The sequence below is a fragment of the Drosophila simulans genome, chromosome X (genome assembly GCF_016746395.2).
Source record: "Drosophila simulans strain w501 chromosome X, Prin_Dsim_3.1, whole genome shotgun sequence".
Taxonomy (NCBI): domain Eukaryota; kingdom Metazoa; phylum Arthropoda; class Insecta; order Diptera; family Drosophilidae; genus Drosophila; species Drosophila simulans.
In genome coordinates, this window is record NC_052525.2 from 8,179,727 (window position 1) to 8,187,755 (window position 8,029).

The 8,029-nt window shown below is 40.9% G+C and overlaps 1 long non-coding RNA gene across 1 annotated transcript; it reads right to left on the reverse strand.

Moving 5' to 3' along the window:
- Nucleotides 1–2,542: 2,542 nt before the first annotated feature.
- On the reverse strand, nt 2,543–6,960 carry LOC120285343. Its single transcript, XR_005544645.2, has 3 exons — nt 6,566–6,960; nt 6,202–6,415; nt 2,543–3,440 (listed from the first exon to the last, which is right to left on the reverse strand). It is a non-coding gene; the product is annotated as an uncharacterized LOC120285343 (long non-coding RNA).
- Nucleotides 6,961–8,029: the final 1,069 nt, after the last annotated feature.

The following is an 8,029-nucleotide window of genomic DNA, read 5'->3' on the forward strand; positions in this document are numbered from 1 at the left end:
GATAGATCGATATGATGTGCATCAGTGTTGGCAAGCGATCGAGTGGTGGAGAACTATGATAAAGTGATCCTGCATATGTGGATCTTTTTACCCACTAATCCTTTGATCATTTCAGTGGAGATTTAATTCCTGGTAGATGACTTTACTATGGCAAAGTGAAGAATCAAATTATGGCAAATTGAAGAATTAAGCTGTGATCCAGAAGGTGGGGAACTTAGATAAGAAAGAGGAATATCCTTGTGTTCTTTTTATTTAAGGATCTTTTGATTAGCTTTCTTTAATTTTGGAGACTTTACAACTTTAATAGTGGAGTGGAGAAACTTAAAAATGTCTGTTTAAGATAGGATAGACATAAAATAAACTATTGATTTAAATATTTTATACTTTGCAAGTTTCTTTCAATATATCTCAAAAATTTTTTTATTTTTAATTCCATAATGTGTTATAAGAATATTATTATTCATATTTTTCCAGAACAGTGAGCACTTTCACATAGGCAATAAAATTGAAATAGACATTGAAAATTACTCATGCAAGCGAAAAGTACAATGCTGCTAATTGTTGTGCACCCTGGGCCAGCTTTATGTCAATAATTAAATACAATTAAAATGCTGTCGTCTTCCCAAGTTTTTCCATTTCTGCAAGCTATCAGCTTGATTGGGTGCGTAGTTATTGTTACCTTTTGATGCAGCTGACAAATATCGCCCCACTGCCCGTAATTGTTTACTTAGTTTAATGTGGCATTTTTGCTAATCCCGGATAAGTGGAAAAATGCTTGCGGCCACAGTCACAGCCACTGTTGACCCCTTTCCACCTGGCGACCTGGTTGACATGGCGACCCGAGCCGAGGGAATGGGAGATCCTGCCTCCGGCTGCCTGCGTCGCAGCGGCCTGGAATACATTTCATTTAATTACAATTTGTTTCAATAGGCCAACACGTACACAAAGCACAAAGGGGGAGGGGGGGTGTGATTGCCAACTACTCTGTGATTATACATACATATATACTATGTGTATAATTCTGATTGCAATTGCACTCCGATGCACTGGATTTATTATTCCATGAAGTACTCCTAGCTTGTAAACTCAAAAGATAAGTAATGATTTGATTAATCTGTTGTAAGATAAGCAGACAATAATTATATGGAATTGCTACATTTTTAAGTGATTTGTGTAATATAGTTAGTAATATTAATATAAACAAAACACTTGCAACGGCCCTAGAGTGCAAATCTTGACGACTAATACTGACATGTGCAATCCCATTCACATGAGTTACAAATTGCGGTCGCCGCTTGTGGCTTCTTTGAAAAAATAAAATATATATCTATATAAAACAAAATCAGAGGGGGTTCAGATGAAGTGGGTTGGACATGTGGCATATTATACGCATTGGCCGGGATTTGCCAACGCCACATATCGACTCCTTTAATAATGATAATAATAATAATGCCGCATCGATTCCGCTGGGACTTTTGGCCCACGACCGATGGCCCCGGAAGAGACGGGGCGTAAAATGGGAATTCGGTCATGCGTGTGAACGGGTGCGGTATACCGAGTACCCAGTACCCAGTACCCGGTAACCAGTGTTCCTGCAGCGTCCTTGCCTTCCCCTGGTAATAGAAAATCTATTAGCGCCCCATCCCCCTCAGCCAGCACCCGGGGGGGTGGTGGTGAATGACGTAGAAATGGCAGGGGCTGTCGCGGGGCGTGGCCATCAGGCATCAGTCGTCCCATTTTCCCTTTTGATGACGCGAAAAGAGGCCAAACACTTTGAACATTTTGCCAAAACAGACAGAGGCTTTGATTCGAAAACGGCTTTGGGTTACATAAGGAGGAGGAGAAGGAAGAGGAGGAGTATGAGGAGGAGGAGGAGGAAGAAGAGGATAAGGAGGAGGAGCAGCGTTTTTTATTTCCCAACTTGGCCACTTTTGGTACGCGCTTTTATTTGCCATTTACAGAATGGATTTTTTTTGGTAGGAAAGGATGTATTATTAGTATCACTTGTTTATTTTCTTACTTAACTAAATCAAGCTGGATCTGTTTTTTTTTTTGAGTGTACCAAAACAAAGTGCACTTTTCGAAGGGGTGGAGAAAGAAAGCGCAGACAAGCGAGTTGGAATTAGAGACCTGTTGGCGTGAAGCTTGCATAAGTGACACGACTGTCAAGTCTGGAAAATAATGGGAAAGCGCGTTGGAAAAATGTCGGAAAATTCGCTAATAATTTTTACGATATTATTATTCGCCAGCCAAAACAACACTGCTGTTAGTAAATTTGAACCATAAATAGTTAACAAATACGCTTTGAGTTTTTATTGTGTTTAAGTAATTTGAGGGTAAAATGTGTTTCCAATTTGTTTTAACTTCGCCAGCAGCATTTTCTCCCGTCATTTTCCCCCTCGTTGTTCTTACATATCGAAACACTGAGAGAAATTGCTATTCCTAAAGTTCGTAGTATGAGTATTTGATTGTATTTTCAACCATCCTGACTGAGTACTAAAGATTTTCTATTGCCAGAACTCACCTAGAGTTGTGCTCAGTGCATCGTGGCAAAAGTAACCGGCAACGGCAACAAGATTGAAAAAGTATTGAATTACATTCATACAACATTTGCTTGAATAGCCTTCGCCAGGGGGTGGTGGGCGGTGGGTGGTCGAGTGCTGCGGTTTGAGTTTCCTTTTGTTTGCCTAGTGGGTGGTTTCTGGGTGGGGTTGGACTATGTCTCTTTTTGTTTCCTTGAATGGGGTTCGGGTTTTGGCGATTAACGTGAATACCACCTCTGCAGCGCCCACTCTCCGCCGCATTTTCTTTCTCTGTATATTTGTGGCTTCTTTGAGTGGCAGCACAGAGTACACCGTAAACAAATGATAGTGCCTTCAAATATATTTCCAATTTTATTTCCAGCTACCATTGCTCAAGTCAAATTACATTTGCAATGTAAGGTTGTTCTGTAATGTGAGGAGCGTAATTTATGAGTATTTTTTTCACAATGTTATACATATTTTTGCGCCGTGTACGAGGATGGAAGCGGGGAATATCGAAACGGAACAGAAGTGAAGTGGACCGAAGGTCGATTCCCGCAGGAATCGCTGTGAAAATTCATTAGTTGCCCATTTTTATGCTATTTTATTTCAATATAAAAGACGCACGCATGCATGCATTTAGTTTTCCATTCTCTAGCCACTGCCGGTGGACCCCTCCTCTTCCTCCATACGCATCCTCATCCTCATCCGCATCCTCATCCGCCGCCTCTGCTTTATTATGCCGTTTGACGCAGCGGACACGCATTAAAATTGTAGCAGTCCGAAAGGAAAGACATTGACAGTGGTCCATGGGCGGGGGCGTTGGTCCAAAAAGGGCAAAAAAGGGGGCGGGGCGACCAGGTAGCAGCGTTCGCCTGGGAACGCGACAGGTAATGCTGTCCAATCTGAGCTAAAATTCTGAATAGATCGTTGTATATAATATTAATACATGTATTACTAAACAATTTTGTTTAATATTTTAACTTATGTTTTTGAAGCAAAATAAGCCATAATATATACATAACTATTATATAAAATAGCCAGGTGGACAACAATGGATGTTGTGAATGGATATTGTGCGACAGAGAGGCGACTATAGCTGGAGAAAGGGACAGTTGCATTGACACACTTGCCTTGGGCAACTGCAACTTCCTTGGGAACAATGGGACTTTTGTTTACGCCGGGTTCGGATATTTTCCGGACTTTGATTTCCAAGAACACGTATTTCCCACACTTTTCACTTTTCCCCTGGCTGCCCACGGTTTCCCATTCCTACCATTCATTCGATTCCATTTCGAATCTTTTGTGATCGAACCTGTCGATCGGCGTCCATAAATAGCTGTCAGATTGAATTCCGTTTCCACTGCACAGGAAATAAAGCCAAGTTCATTCATTTCATTTCGGCTATACTTACTTTGCTATTTTTTCTATATTTTTCATGATGCCATGAGTATTGTTTTCGTTTTTGATTTTGAATTCTGTAAGCTTCATTGCAGCAAATTAGCTTGAAATTACGATCGCGATCGGACAAATCATCTGTCATTCTCCGGGCTTCCGATCTGTATCCACAATCTCTGACCATGACTTCCACCAGTCATCCGCACAAATTGAGGAAAGCTGCCAGTCATCGCCGTTCGCTGAGCAGAGTTTTCCATTTCTGTGGCTCTGCCTTGGGAGCAAAAGTCCAAAGTTTGGTGTGCACTTTCTCCATCTAAGCTAAAGTGGATAAATAAGACCATAACCCATTGCCGATCTATTTATTCTAAAGATTCCCTAATGATCAAATGATTTTTCGTAGGTGAGATTTCAGATCAACATGCTGCAGTGAAGGAACCCGAAAAGGATAAAGGATACCGCCCACTGCGGCTACTTCATTAAAGATCAACTCGCACAATTCAGAGACTTCGAAAATTGGCAATCGAACAATTTGGCAATTGAACAATTGGAGTAAGGATAATTGAGCCAGAGTTCCGATGCCCTTTTTTTATTATTATTTTTGCACCATTGTCGGCTTCTTTCAAAACAAACTCCTGCCAAGCAAAACGACGCAGTGATGGGCATATCGAAATTGTTGTTTTGATTTCGATTTGAAATTTGTTTGGAGAGTGAAAATGTGGCAACAAAGGCGAACGGGAGCGTTCAATATGCGATACCATACATACATACCCATCTAGAAAATGTGGAACACATTTGGGATACGGCAAAAGGCCACAGGAAGTCAAAGTGTCAGAAGGGCTCAGGGGCACGGAGATTTTTCTATTTATTTCTTGCTGCCGCTGCTATTTGTCATCATTGTTGTCGTGTAGGATCGCCGGATCGAGGCGGAAACGCGGCTAATTTGCGCCCCTGCCCCGGATTTTCGTTTCCATTTCCATTCCCAGTTTTCCTAACCATTTCCCTACTCCCTTTTCGCTGCCGCCTTTGCAAAATTATTAATTTACGAGCTGTCAACAGTTATTGTTCGGCCAGCCCCGTGTTTACATCCACACAAAAAGCAACAACACAGCAGATTCTTAGAGAGAGATGGAGGGCTGCCGGGAAAGAGAGGGAAAAGGCTTTCAGCCACAGAAGTAAACTAAACTATCAAATTTTTGCTGATTTACGGAAATTTATATTTTGTTAAATTTTTTGATAGATTCATCAAAATTTGCAAAAAATGGCCAAAATCCAATATTTCCAGGCTTGAATGCAGTTCGATAGAAAATTTTGTAACGAATTCAGCGATATATGCCATTCCATATTTGATCCCTTACTTTTTATGTTATAGCTAAAATACTGAATATTTTATTGTAAAAAAATGGTCTTAAAAATCTACGCTAAAAATGCAATATATTTTTTAGGGGTTTTTTCCATTACATGCCCAAAAATGGTCGCACAGCTAAAATAATTACAGTTTTGTGCAGCTTATTAACTAAACTAACCAACCATGTCACATTTTTGCTGATTTTCGGAAATTCAAAATTGGTCAATTTTTCGCATTTTTTGTAAGGGTACCATCATCAAAATTTGCAAAAAATGGCCAAAATCCAATATTTCCAGGCTTGAATGCAGTTCGATAGGAAATTTTGTAACGAATTCAGCGAGATATGCCATTCCATATTTGATCCCTTACTTTTTATGTTATAGCAAAAATACTTAATATTTTATTCTAAAAAAATGGTGTTAAAAATCTACGCTAAAAATGCAATATATTTTTTAGGGGTTTTTTCCATTACATGCCCAAAAATGGTCGCACTGCTAAAATATTTACAGTTTTGTGCAGCTTATTAACTAAACTAACCAGCCATGTAACATTTTTGCTGATTTTCGGAAATTCAAAATTGGTCAATTTTTCGCATTTTTTGTAAGGGGTACCATCATCAAAATTTGCAAAAAATGGCCAAAATCCAATATTTCCAGGCTTGAATGCAGTTCGATAGGAAATTTTGTAACGAATTCAGCGAGATATGCCATTCCATATTTGATCCCTTACTTTTTGCATTGTAGAAAAAATACTCATTATGGTTTGGTAAAAATCGCATAAAAATATGCGATAAATAACTATAGAAAAGTAATGTTTGTGTTGATTTCTACTACTTGAATTCAATTTGGCGGTATTCACCGTCTTTTTTTTTTGAAATCATGAGGCAATTATTCTCGATTAGGCGGCGTGATATGATGATATTGATATTGTGCCCACCTGGTTCTAGGCAATTACCGCCATGACTTAGCTGCTCGATTGCTTTTGAGTTGCGTTGGTAAAGGGTGATGACGGTCGGCGGTCATTAGGGCTAATTAAATCAAGTGCTCGACGGGTTTTCCTCGATTCAACTGCGTCATTGTTTGGACAATGGCTGAGCAATTAGCCACCGATTCCCCGATTTCCGACTTGGCTTAAGGGGCCAATGTACTGTCTTCAAAAAAAAAATAAAAACTCACAAATGTCGTTTAAGTGAAAAACATTTTTCAACGCGTTTTTGGCGGGGGAACCACCAAATTTGCGCAATCGGTAAATAGTATTTGGATGATCGCACAAGATCCTTGGCCCATTACCATCTACTGACCTTATCACGAATCCTTGGGTAATCCGCGCAGGGTAAGCTTCTTCCTCATCCGCCGGCTGATCGGTGGCTTAATCGCTTATCGCATTGGCTCTGAATTGTCACTATAATCCGGCAGTGATCCGGGCGAGTCTGGCACCGTCGCCATATCGCTATACCTTTGCCCCGATAAAAACAGGCCAAACTGGGAAGGAACTGCACTCGGCTGGGAGCACTAAGCTCTTGGGCAAACTGGGAAAGCTGGGAAAACGCAAGGGGTGGAGATCCGAGGAGCGGCACAAAGAAAATGCAAAGGAAAGTCATCGCTACCAACTGGCGAATGGCAAATGCCAAAGACAAATACTTGTGTGGGAGTGCCAGCGATGTAGGAAGCCAGGCACAGGTGCCACTTGCTCCCATTCACCCCAGCCACACTATGCATATACAATTATATATGTATATATATCTTAATGTATATATATATATCGTTATGTATGTACGCATGGTCCTTGTCAATTGTTTGGCATTGTTTTCCGACTCGGCGACCACTCGACACGGGGCACAATTGTCCTTGTTTCCGATACCCTGTCGCCGCTGGGCAAGTTTGCAGGGTATATCGTTGATAGGATATGCTTTTGAGTGAAAGCAAGCTAAGGGTAAAAACAAGCTGCCTCCCAAAATAATGTTACAGTGATGATATACTAATGTTTCGTTTATTCAGATTTATCTTGTCTTATTATAACTCTTATCTAATGTTAACTTCTAACAGTGTTTGGATTACGGAGTAATATCGTCTCGCCTTAGATTACCTACTGCTAAGAATTTCCTTTTTTCCAGGGTATTTCATTGTTCACTCACCGCAGGACCTCTGCTAGTTTCTTCAGACGCGCACAAAGCTCGTCGCTCGGCACTCGGGACTCGGCACTCGAGCGTTCTTCGTTCGAGTGGCAGCTCTGGCAACTAAATGAGCAATTCATGAGTTTGTTGGCAACCCTACTTGAGGGTGGTCGCAGTGCCCTTTCCCGCCCCCCTCCAACCCCCTTTCGCGTTCCACATCCTTTTGCAACAGCTCCTCCTTGGCTGTTAAAAAAAGGGGTGTGGCGGGGGAGCAAGAGACTCAATGAGGATCCTTTTGCTTGCTTTTCGGGCATTATTTTGTGTCGCCGCCTTTTGTAGTGCTCGTTTGGTTATTGAGCTCGTCATTATGCTGCTTATTATTATTATATTTTTATTGTACTTGTGTTTTTTAATAATCAGGCGACTTGACTCGCTCCCACTCACCCAGCCACTTGCCCACATGCGTGCAAAAAGTCATTCATTTTATTTACACACATCAAACACACACACAGCCCACACACCCTTTTCACCCTTGCGACGTACAGTGGTAAGTCGCCTGGCGAACTGATCGCTGAAACTTGAAGTAGACTCCTTTTTAGTACAAATAAATTGGCACACCATTTTATTAGCCAGATAAACTAAGATCGAAAT